Here is a 12,552-nt window from a genome sequence, read left to right as displayed (position 1 = left end):
AACACAACAAAGATCTAAAAATTGCGGGGGCGGGCGCGGCAAAAAATAAAAATAAAAATTTCTCAGGAACACGCCTGTATATATATTGAAGGCAAGCAGCCTTAAAACCATAAAAAAAAAAAAAAAAATGTGTTAAGATACACAAAAAAAAAGGACATAATGAAAAATCACAAACAATGCCTACCTTGCAAGGGAAATCCAAAAATCCAGAAGGTATAAATTCCAAGAAGAAGCGCAGTAGCGACTCAGACAGGATCGCAGAAAGCAAAAGTATCCTCGCACAACGCACAAAGGACTATCACCGGAGCGCTGGAGGAATAATGTATCAGTGCTCAGGAACAATGGATGGGAGCGCGGTTTTATGTTTTCTTTTATGCTGAGGTGTTGTAGTGGCCACCAATCGGAGCTGAGGGGCAATGCAAAAGAAAACCTAGTCCCGCCTGCGCCGCAGAGATACGAGTCACCAACGAGGTCGCTCGTCGTTTATAATGGGTGTCAAACTCAGCGATTCAGCGGGACGCCAGCGATCAAAAAACGGCCCGGGACATTCGAGCACGATCAGCGATATCGCAGTGGGGGCAGAGCAAAGTTCTTTAGTGCGCAGGCGCCGGGAAAGGTCAGAGAGACCCAGCGCCTGCGCACTGCAGTACTTTACTCTGCCCTCAACAGGACAGAGAAGTACGCCTGCACAGAAGCACGATGCCGGGGATGGCGGCATTGCAAGAAGAAGGGAGGCGCTGTAGATGAACCTTGAAAGGCGCTGGCCGCATCTTATAATAGCCAAAACAGGTGACAGGTTCCCTTTAAGGGGTTAGTCAATTTTAGATTAACAGATCAGACTTTTACAGATGTGGAGATGTCAGAGTATCTTTTTTTTCTTTTCGCTATTTTTAAGGAAGGGAAAAGGGGGATTCAAATTTGTCTTTTTTATTTTTAAAAACTTTTTTTTTAATTCTTACTGTACTTTGTTGTCCTGTCAAGGTAATGACCCGGCTATCAGCCGATCGCATGTTATTACAGGATTGTTGTGTATAGCAAAAATGATGGTCTCCTAATAATGAGACCATGGTTCGGCTACAGTCATGACAGGTGCGGGGATCTTCAGCAGTCGCCTGGTTGTTATGGTAAACCATCGGCACCCCATTCCACCTCCTCATCCTACCCTCTCTCTGACAGTGTCCCTCAAGGCTCTGTCCTGGCACTCACACTCTTAATCTATACCTTTGGTCTAGGACAATTCATAAAGTCCCATTGCATCCAGTACCATCTATTCGCTGATGACACTCAGATCTACCTCTCTGGCCCTGATGTCACCTCTCTGCTGTCCAGATTTTCAGAGTGTCCATCAGCCATATCCTCCTTCTCCTCAGGCTTTGACTACTTCAATATCCTCCTTTGTGGCCTCCATGCAAACACTCTCGCACCTCTCCAGTCCGTCCTTAACAGTCTAATCCAACTCTCTCCTCGCTACTCTTCTGTTTCTCCCCTCTGCAAATCTCTTCATTGGCTCCTAATTTCCCAACGTATACAGTATACTGTAAACTACAAACATTGACCTACAAAAAACTATCATGAAAAAAAACAGAAAGGATGGAACTCACCGTCCAGAAGTAGTGTACTTTATTGTAGGATAAAAAGCATAGACTCGGGAGCGATGTAAAGACTGTGGACAACGGCCGTTTCACGCACCTGCGCTCCAACGGGACCCGTGAACGTGAGCGGATAAAGTGTTATCCGAGTATCCTGTCATGCTCGGATAATATGTTTGAGTCCCTATGGCTCCATGTTTTGCGGCTGTTAGACAGTTCCTGTATGTGTTACAGCTGTCTAACAGCCACAAAACACGCAGCTGCAGGGACTCGGATAACATCTGAGCATACTCCGATAACAAGTTATCCAAGCACGTTCACTCATCACTAGTGGAGTAGCAGTCCCGTGTTAGGCCTCTTTCACATATCAGTTTTTTGCCTTCAGGCGCGATCCGGCTTTTTTTTGTAAAACCGGATCCGGCAAAATGCAATGCCGGATCCAGTTTTTCCCCATTGACTTGCATTAGCGCCGGATCGTGCCGGATGGCATTGCGTTTCATCCGTTTTTTGCCGGATCCGGCAACTTGTCTCATTCCGGCGTCTGGAAAAAACGGCTACTGTAACGTTTTTTGTCTCCGGTGAAAAAGCCGGAAGCGCCGCATCCGGCGCTTCCAGCTTTTTGCTACAATGAAAGTCTATGGGCGCTGGAATGCGCCGGATCCAGAAAAAGACGGATCCAGCCATCGGATCCGGTTTTTTTAAGTCTGCGCATGCTCAGATCCAATTGGCCAGCCCCCAGGAACAGATATAACCTGCTAGACGGATCCAGCAAAAAAAACGGATCCGTTTCTACAGTTCTCCAAAATTTATGCCGGATCCGTTTTTTCTAAAAATAGCCGGATCCTGCCTGACGGCAAAAAACTGATGTGTGAAAGTAGCCTTAGAGCATTCCATTTCCATCTGGACACTATAATAAGCCTTTCATTCCATCTACTCTTATTGCCATCAATCAGCAGATATAATAATAATAATAATAAATTTTATTTTTATAGCGCCGACATATTCCGCAGCACTTTACATTTCAGAGGGGATTTGTACAGACAATAGACATTACAGCATAACAATAATCACATACAGTAGATTATAACAAATACCAAGAGGAAAGAGGGCCCTGCTCGCAAGCTTACAGTCGATGAGGAAAGAGGTAGACACGAAAGGTGGGTGGTAACAGTTGCCCTGATTGTATGGACCAGTCATAATGTTAAGTGTGTAACAGTACAGACACAGAGGGCTAATGGATGCATAAAGCATGTGGGAACATGATGCTGGGAACCTGGTTATGGTAAAACTTTTGGCTGTGCCACACAGGGATAGGTTAGGTTAATGTGTTGAGGCGATAGGCCAGTCTGAATAAATGCGTTTTCAGGACACGCTTAAAATTGTGGGGATTGGGGACTAATCGTATTGACCTGGGAAGTGCATTCCAAAGAATTGGCGCGGCACGTGTAAAGTCTTGGAGACGGGAGTGGGAGGTTCTGACTATTGAGGATACTAACCTCAGGTCAACAGCAGAACGGAGGGCGCGGGTAGGGTGGTATACTGAAACAAGGGAGGAGATGTAGGGTGGTGCTGAGCCATGGAGGGCTTTGTGGGTGAGGGTAATAAGTTTATACTGAATTCTGGAGTGGATGGGTAGCCAGTGTAATGACTGGCACAAGGTAGAGGCATCGGTGTAACGATTGGTGAGGAATATGATCCTGGCTGCAGCATTCAAGACAGATTGGAGAGGGGAGAGTTTGGTAAGAGGGAGACCGATTAGAAGAGAGTTACAATAGTCGAGACGAGAATGAATAAGAGAAACAGTAAGAGTTTTTGCAGAGTCAAAAGTAAGAAAAGGTCGAATTCTAGAAATGTTTTTGAGGTGCAGATGACAAAAGCGAGCCAGTGATCGAATGTGGGGGGCAAAGGAATGCTCGGAATCAGGAGAACCAGGAGAGAACGGTGTCCTTGAGGCCAATGGAACGGAGCATAGTGAGGAAGAGCTGATGATCCACAGTGTCGAATGCTGCAGAGAGATCCAAGAGAATTAGCATGGAGTAATGACCATTTGATTTAGCTGTTAGCAGATCATTAGAGACTTTAGTGAGGGCAGTTTCAGTGGAGTGTAAAGAGCGGAAACCGGATTGGAGAGGGTCGAGAACAGTTTTCTGAGAGATAGCGGATAAGACGGGAGTGGACCAGGCATTCCAGGAGTTTAGAGATGAAGGGAAGATTAGAGACAGGTCTATAGTTAGCGGCACAGTTTTGGTCGAGGGATGGTTTTTTAAGTAGTGGATGTATGATAGCATGCTTAAATGAGGAGGGAAAAATACCAGAAGAGAGAGAGAGGTTAAATATTTTAGTTAGGTGAGGGGTGACAGCAGGGGAAAGGGACTGGAGGAGATGTGACGGAAATGGGTCACTGGTGCAAGTAGTTGGGCGAGAAGATGCAAGGAGCCTGCTTACTTCTTCTTCTGTGACTGGTTCAAAATCAGAGAGTGAGTTAGATGCAGTGGGGGAGGGAGGACAGTGCATGGTATGAGGGGATTTGGAGATAATTTCCTGTCGGATCTGGTCAATTTTTTCTTTGAAGTAATTGGCCAGATCGTCAGCTCGGAGCTCCGTGGTTGGGGCCTGTACTCTTGGATTGAGTAGAGAATGAAAAGTGTCAAAGAGACGTTTCGGGTTATTGGACAGTGAGATGATGAGGGTGTTGAAATAGGTTTGTTTGGAGAGGTGAAGGGCAGTGTTGTATGTTCTAAGCATAAACTTAAAATGGATGAAATCTTCGTGTAGTTTGGATTTTCTCCACAGACGTTCGGCGCACCTGGAGCACCGTTGCAGGAAACGTGTTTGCACCGTGTGCCAGGGTTGTCGCCGTCTGCGTTGTGGTGTTCTATTTATAGGGGGTGCAAATTCATCCAGGGCACTTTGAAGTGTTTCATTGTAATGCTTCAATGCAGAATCAGGACATGAGAGGGAGGAGATAGGGGCCAATGAAGACTGCAAGTTCTTCAGAAGTTTCTGGGTGTTAATGGCCTGTATGTTTCTATAAGTCTGGACAGTGGGGGTGACCTGAGCAGCCTGGCAGTTCTTTATAGAGAATGAAAGAAGATTGTGGTCAGAGAGTGGGAGAGGGGAGTTTACAAAATCATCCACTGCACAAAGCCGAGAGAAGACCAAGTCGAGGGAGTTTCCGTCTTCATGCGCTGGAGAATTAGTAAGCTGCGAAAGGCCAAATGAGGAGGTTAGAGATAAAAGGTGAGTAGCAGATGGTGAGAGGGGAAGAGCAATGGGGATGTTGAAATCTCCCATGATGAGGGTAGGGATGTCACAGGAGAGAAAATGTGGAAGCCAAGTGGCAAAATGATCCAGGAACTGATGGGAGGGGCCGGGAGGACGATACACCACCGCCACTCGCATGGAGAAGGGGGTGTAGAGTCTGACGGCATGGACCTCAAAAGAAGGGAAGACAAGTGAGGGTACTTGAGGGATAACCTGAAAGGTACATTTTGGTGATAGGAGCAGACCAACGCCTCCACCAGCTCTATTGTCTGATCTTGGGGTATGAGAGAAGTGTAGCCCCCCCGTATGAAAGAGCAGCAGCAGCGGTAGTGTCTGACTGCTGGATACAGGTTTCAGTAAGAGCCAGGAGGTTAAGAGAATTAGAAAGGAAGAAGTCATGAATGAAGGAGAGTTTGTTACACACTGAGCAAGAATTCCAAAGTGCACAATTAAGAGAGACAGATGGCATGCAGGGAATATTAATAAGATTAGAGGGGTTTCTGAGTGTAGCAGTGGGGGGGTTTGACTTTCTATAACATGGGGGACCAGGGTTGGGAGCAATGTCTCCTGCGACTAGGAGAAGGAGGATAGAAAGAGTGAGCAGATGGTTAAGTGATTTGTGAGAGCGTCTCTGGTGTTGAATGGTGGGACTGGCTGGATCTGTGCAATTTAACAATGTGAAAAGAGCATGAGTGCTATACATAGGAGAGGAAAGAAGCGAGGGGCCAATATGGATGGAGTGTGGAGAGTTAATGCCAGGGCGGTGGATGTGTGTGAATGCAGCGGCCAGGATAAAAATTACACAAATGCATATGGTATATATTTGTTGTACTCCAAATGTACAGAGAGTAGATGTATATAAATGTCTTACCTGTCTCCTGCCCTGTTTAACTGCCATGTTATAACTGCCAGAAGTACTTTGATACATGTACTTAGATTACATGTGCATAAATGCCACCCCTACATAAATGCTCCCCCTAGCTAGGTCTGAATATATAGGAGGTTAAGGCTAAGTTTTTTTTTGTTTTTTTTTGTGGCTCTCTGCTCGTTAATCAATCACACTAAATTGAGACACCAGGACCCAATAAAATGTTGTGGTCAAATAAACACATGTCCAGCACTACATGGATCATAAAGCACTTTGAAAAGTTTCTTCACCTCACAACATAAGGGGACAAGCAGAGTAAGTTGAAAAAAACTATATACCAGATATAAGCTTGCAGAGTTGAAAACACATAGATAGCATTCAGGATTAACTGCTTGCTGACATTGAATGGAGACACAGGAGTGGATTCAGAGCAGAGATTGGAAAAGCTGGTTACCTGTATGAAGAGAATAGAGATGCGTGTCACATTCATCCATGTTATAACTGCCAGAAGTACTTTGATACATGTACTTAGATTACATGTGCATAAATGCCACCCCTGCAGATATGTCCACAAGCACAGCACAATCATACAAATATAATAGAACCCAGAGTGCCAGACCCAAATTTCTGCACGGACAAAATAATGATGTCAGTACATATGGAAATAGAGATCATATGTAAAGATGTACACAAAGAACCAAATATCCCAAAAACATTACTTTTTTTTTTTTAATCATCATAATACAAAAAAAAAAAACAGTGTTTAACAAAAGACAAATATAAAAACTGGGAAACCACAAGGTGGCGCCACAGTCACACAGATGAGAGACACAAGCAAAAAAAATGAAGATAAAGTCAGCTAAGATAATTAACCCAACCATGGAGTATATATAGAGACCCCACAAAGAGGAAATCCTCTATAATTGGCTAATAATTTAAGCAACAGGCATAGCCTTATAATGTAGCATGGCATAAGATAAAAAAACATGATGTGAAACTCATCAGCTGAGCATTCATACATAGTATAGGGCATGTTTTTACGCATTATGAGACGTGGAGCCAAAACAAAACCCAACGTATGTTTCGGTGTATAGCCTTCTTACACCCCCCTTGTGGTTTCCCAATTTTTATATTTGTCTTTTATTGAACACTATTTTTTTATTATGATGATTGAAAAATGTGATTTCTTTTGGAGATTAGATTCTTTGTGTACATCTTTTTATATGATATATATTGTTGCTATCAACGTTGTATCGTCTGTGTATTTACATAGTAACATAGTTAGTAAGGCCGAAAAAAGACATTAGTCCATCCAGTTCGACCTATAAAATTCTGTCAGAATAAATCCCCAGCTCTACGTCCTTCTAAAGAACCTAACAATAACTGTAAGATACAATATTGTTCCGCTCCAGGAAGACATCCAGGCCTCTCTTGAACCCTTCGACTGAGTTCGCCGTCACCACCTCCTCAGGCAGGGAATTCCAGATTCTCACTGCCCTAACAGTAAAGAATCCTCTTCTATGTTGGTGGAAAAACCTTCTCTCCTCCAGACGCAGAGAATGCCGCCTTGTGACCGTCACTGTCCCTTATATACTTATACATGGTTATTAGATCGCCCCTCAGTCGTCTTTTTTCTAGACTAAATAATCCTAATTTTGCTAATCTCTCTGAGTATTGTAGTTCCCCCATCCCCTTTATTAATTTTGTTGCCCTCCTTTGTACCCGCTCCAGTTCCATTATATCCTTCCTGAGCACCGGTGCCCAGAACTGTACACAGTACTCCATGTGCGGTCTAACCAGGGATTTGTACAGAGGCAGTATAATGCTCTCATCATGTGTATCCAGACCTCTTTTAATGCACCCCATGATCATGTTTGCCTTGGCAGCCGCTGCCTGGCACTGGCTGCTCCAGGTAAGTTTATCATTAACTGGGATCCTCAAGTCCTTCTCCATGTCAGATTTACCCAGTGGTTTCCCATTCAGTGTGTAATGGTGATATTGATTCCTTCTTCCCATGTGTATAACCTTACATTTATCATTGTTAAACCACATCTGCCACCTTTCGGCCCAAGTTCCCAACTTATCCAGATCCATCTGTATTTCAGATTGTTGATGATTCGTCCAGCAATTTTGGTTCCAGAGGAGGAGATATTGTTGTAAAAATAACAAGGAAAAACCCAACACCTTAACCCCCCGATAGCCTCAACGTAGCTTTTAATATGAAGGTGGACCCCTGACAGATAGCGCTCGGTGCTGTGCAGACCCCTGACAGATAGTGTGGGGAAGGTGACTTGATGGACAGGCGTGACTGGTAGAAGGAGGGGACGGTTTGTGCACTAGGGACAGAGACTGACAGGTTAGAAAGGTAACAGCAGGGAAAGACAGAAAAGGGAGTGCAGTACCGTGAATTGACCACAAGATGGCAGGGGGGAGTAGTACAGGACTTAACATCAGCTTAGGGCTTAGGAATCCGCTTAGTCATGGGGGCGGGGAGATAGGAGCCCGGGTGGGAAATTCCCCTGTGAGATAGGGGATAAATAGGAGAAGGCGGGGCTCCAGGAGAGATTAGTCCCGGGAGTAGCTCAGAAGAAGATTGGAAGGGGAGAAGAGGTCGGCCAGGGGGACGGACAAAGGAGAGACAGTCAGGGAGTGGCCCTGACCCGACGGACCGCAGGACAGGCAAGGAGAAGAGACAGTCAGGGGGAGACCCTGACTCAATGGACCGACAGATAGCGCTCGGTGCTGTGCAGACCCCTGACAGATAGCGCTCGGCGCTGTGCAGACCCCTGACAGATAGCGCTCGGCGCTGTGCAGATCCCTGACAGATAGCGCTCGGTGCTGTGCAGACCCCTGACAGATAGCGCTCGGCGCTGTGCAGACCCCTGACAGATAGCGCTCGGCGCTGTGCAGACCCGCTGACAGATAGCGCTCGGCGCTGTGCAGACCCCTGACAGATAGCGCTCGGCGCTGTGCAGATCCCTGACAGATAGCGCTCGGCGCTGTGCAGACCCCTGACAGATAGCGCTCGGCGCTGTGCAGACCCGCTGACAGATAGCGCTCGGCGCTGTGCAGACCCCTGACAGATAGCGCTCGGCGCTGTGCAGACCCCTGACAGATAGCGCTCGGCGCTGTGCAGACCCCTGACAGATAGCGCTCGGCGCTGTGCAGATCCCTGACAGATAGCGCTCGGCGCTGTGCAGACCCCTGACAGATAGCGCTCGGCGCTGTGCAGATCCCTGACAGATAGCGCTCGGCGCTGTGCAGACCCCTGACAGATAGCGCTAGGCGCTGTGCAGACCCCTGACAGATAGCGCTCGGCGCCGTGCAGACACCCGACAGATAGCGCTCGGTGCTGTGCAGACCCCCGACAGATAGCGCTCGGCGCCGTGCAGACCCCTGACAGATAGCGCTCGGCGCCGTGCAGACCCCTGACAGATAGCGCTCGGCGCCGTGCAGACCCCTGACAGATAGCGCTCGGCGCTGTGCAGACACCTGACAGATAGCGCTCGGCGCTGTGCAGACACCTGACAGATAGCGCTCGGCGCTGTGCAGACACCTGACAGATAGCGCTCGGCGCTGTGCAGACACTTGACAGATAGCGCTCGGCGCTGTGCAGACACCTGACAGATAGCGCTCGGCGCTGTGCAGACCCCTGACAGATAGCGCTCGGCGCTGTGCAGACACCTGACAGATAGCGCTCGGCGCTGTGCAGACCCCTGACAGATAGCGCTCGGAGCTGTGCAGACCCCTGACAGATAGCGCTCGGCGCTGTGCAGATCCCTGACAGATAGCGCTCGGCGCTGTGCAGACCCCTGACAGATAGCGCTCGGTGCTGTGCAGACCCCTGACAGATAGCGCTCGGCGCGGTGCAGACCCCTGACAGATAGCGCTCGGCGCCGTGCAGACCCCTGACAGATAGCGCTCGGCGCCGTGCAGACCCCTGACAGATAGCGCTCGGCGCCGTGCAGACACCTGACAGATAGCGCTCGGCGCCGTGCAGACCCCTGACAGATAGCGCTCGGCGCCGTGCAGACACCTGACAGATAGCGCTCGGCGCCGTGCAGACCCCTGACAGATAGCGCTCGGCGCCGTGCAGACACCTGACAGATAGCGCTCGGCGCTGTGCAGACACCTGACAGATAGCGCTCGGCGCTGTGCAGACACTTGACAGATAGCGCTCGGCGCTGTGCAGATCCCTGACAGATAGCGCTCGGCGCTGTGCAGACCCCTGACAGATAGCGCTCGGCGCTGTGCAGACCTCTGACAGATAGCGCTCGGCGCTGTGCAGACCCCTGACAGATAGCGCTCGGCGCTGTGCAGACACCTGACAGATAGCGCTCGGCGCTGTGCAGATCCCTGACAGATAGCGCTCGGCGCTGTGCAGACCCCTGACAGATAGCGCTCGGCGCTGTGCAGACCCCTGACAGATAGCGCTCGGCGCTGTGCAGACACCTGACAGATAGCGCTCGGCGCTGTGCAGATCCCTGACAGATAGCGCTCGGCGCTGTGCAGACCCCTGACAGATAGCGCTCGGCGCTGTGCAGACCCCTGACAGATAGCGCTCGGCGCTGTGCAGACCCCTGACAGATAGCGCTCGGAGCTGTGCAGACACCTGACAGATAGCGCTCGGCGCTGTGCAGACCCCTGACAGATAGCGCTCGGCGCTGTGCAGACCCCTGACAGATAGCGCTCGGCGCTGTGCAGACCCCTGACAGATAGCGCTCGGCGCTGTGCAGACCCCTGACAGATAGCGCTCGGCGCTGTGCAGACCCCTGACAGATAGCGCTCGGCGCTGTGCAGACCCCTGACAGATAGCGCTCGGAGCTGTGCAGACCCCTGACAGATAGCGCTCGGAGCTGTGCAGACCCCTGACAGATAGCGCTCGGCGCTGTGCAGACCCCTGACAGATAGCGCTCGGCGCTGTGCTGACCCCTGACAGATAGCGCTCGGAGCTGTGCAGACACCTGACAGATAGCGCTCGGCGCTGTGCAGACCCCTGACAGATAGCGCTCGGCGCTGTGCAGACCCCTGACAGATAGCGCTCGGCGCTGTGCAGACCCCTGACAGATAGCGCTCGGCGCTGTGCAGACCCCTGACAGATAGCGCTCGGCGCTGTGCAGACCCCTGACAGATAGCGCTCGGCGCTGTGCAGACCCCTGACAGATAGCGCTCGGCGCTGTGCAGACCCCTGACAGATAGCGCTCGGAGCTGTGCAGACCCCTGACAGATAGCGCTCGGAGCTGTGCAGACCCCTGACAGATAGCGCTCGGCGCTGTGCAGACCCCTGACAGATAGCGCTCGGCGCTGTGCAGACCCCTGACAGAGAGCGCTCTGCACTTAAGTTCTGACACAGCTGTGAGGCTGTGGTGTCCTGCTACCAGCCTGTGGAGTCACATGATAGGGCGGGGCTACAGGGAGGGGCGGAGCCAGAGACAATCAGGAAGAAGGGAAGAAAATAGTGAAGGGCAGTCCGGCTCTTTTTGGAGCCTAAATGGATCACTAGTAAATATGTGTTCACAATATGTGAACGCATATTTATGCTGACGTAAGGCGTCTGAAGCCCCGCCCACCTATGGCAGAAACTCCGCCCACTTGCTAGTAGTCAATTAAATTGTTGTTTGAGTGGCGTTTTGCTCAGGTGGGAGGGGTTCCATCTGCCGAACTTCGTGATTTTATGCCCAGTGAGAGCCATTCAGGGATTTTAGTGGCTCTTACTGGGGAGCCGGCTCTTTGTCTCGGTTCGTTTGCGAATGACACATTACTAGAAGAAAAGAGGGAAGAAAGAAGAAGAAACGAGAGAGGGGAGGTAGAGCTGCTCGGCAGTGTCCTGTCTTCCTTTTGTAAGGTTCAGCCAGGACCGTAGTCGTGGCTGAGGCCTCCGGGGCAACGGAGTCCTGGCCTCCCCTCACATAGACAGGACAGTTTTCCGTCAGCATGCCTGCCGCTTTCTCCAGCTCCCCCTCAGGGCTTTCGGTTATGCACATTCTCCTCAGACAATATGGAACAGAGTCACAGTCCTGTTCAATACTTGAACAATCTACTGTTTCCTTTACACAGCGCACACATATTCACTCCAGCATCCGGGTTGGCAAGGGACATTTTCTCCTCTGTCCCTGTCTTTCCCTCTCTCCCACTAAGCTCGCTTCCGGGACGGACCGTGCTCTCCGGTCTTTCAGCATCAACTCTGCTCAGTCTTACTCCAGTAGGGGACCCTCTTAACCGTTTAGCCCCGGTCTCAAGCATATCCACAGATTAAATAAGCGCCACACTGAGTGACCTGCCCGTACTGCCGAGTCTTCCTGTGGTAACTGCAGACGCACTAATTCTGCACTGTCAGCACTTCTCCTGGTGTTACTCCCCGATGAGATACTGGCCTGAATTCTGTATGACTGGGCTCTTGACGTTAACGTTACGGAGCCAACAGACCTGTCAGGGCGCTCCTGCCCAACTGATTCAAATTCCAGATGCTCCCTGGCTTAACAGCTGTTAGCCCCTCCTACTTTAACTATTTACAAGCTGAGCATCTCTAACCCCATCTCTCTTCCTATATGGGAACGTATTCGGGCTTTCTACAACCATTTCCCTGTAGACAGCAGGCGGAAGGGCATTATTACCTGGATTATGGCACACTCCATAGTCAGTCGGGCTCTTATCTCGCCATCACCACATAGCCACCATATGTCCGCTCTCACAGTAGTCTGGTTTGCCCAGATGTTTGGGTAGTTTTCATGTAGGGAGATGTCAATCCTTTCTGTGCAGTAGTGCCGTTGAAGTTTTCCATACCTGAGTCCCGTTCCTGGAAACACAAAACAAGTATAGTTGCCCGGGTAG

Source organism: Dendrobates tinctorius, unplaced genomic scaffold (assembly GCF_039654945.1).
Source record: "Dendrobates tinctorius isolate UK_male_01 unplaced genomic scaffold, ASM3965494v1 ptg000295l, whole genome shotgun sequence".
In the NCBI taxonomy this organism is placed as follows: domain Eukaryota; kingdom Metazoa; phylum Chordata; class Amphibia; order Anura; family Dendrobatidae; genus Dendrobates; species Dendrobates tinctorius.
The sequence above is the reverse complement of the archived record's forward strand: the minus strand, read 5'-3'. Positions refer to the sequence as shown.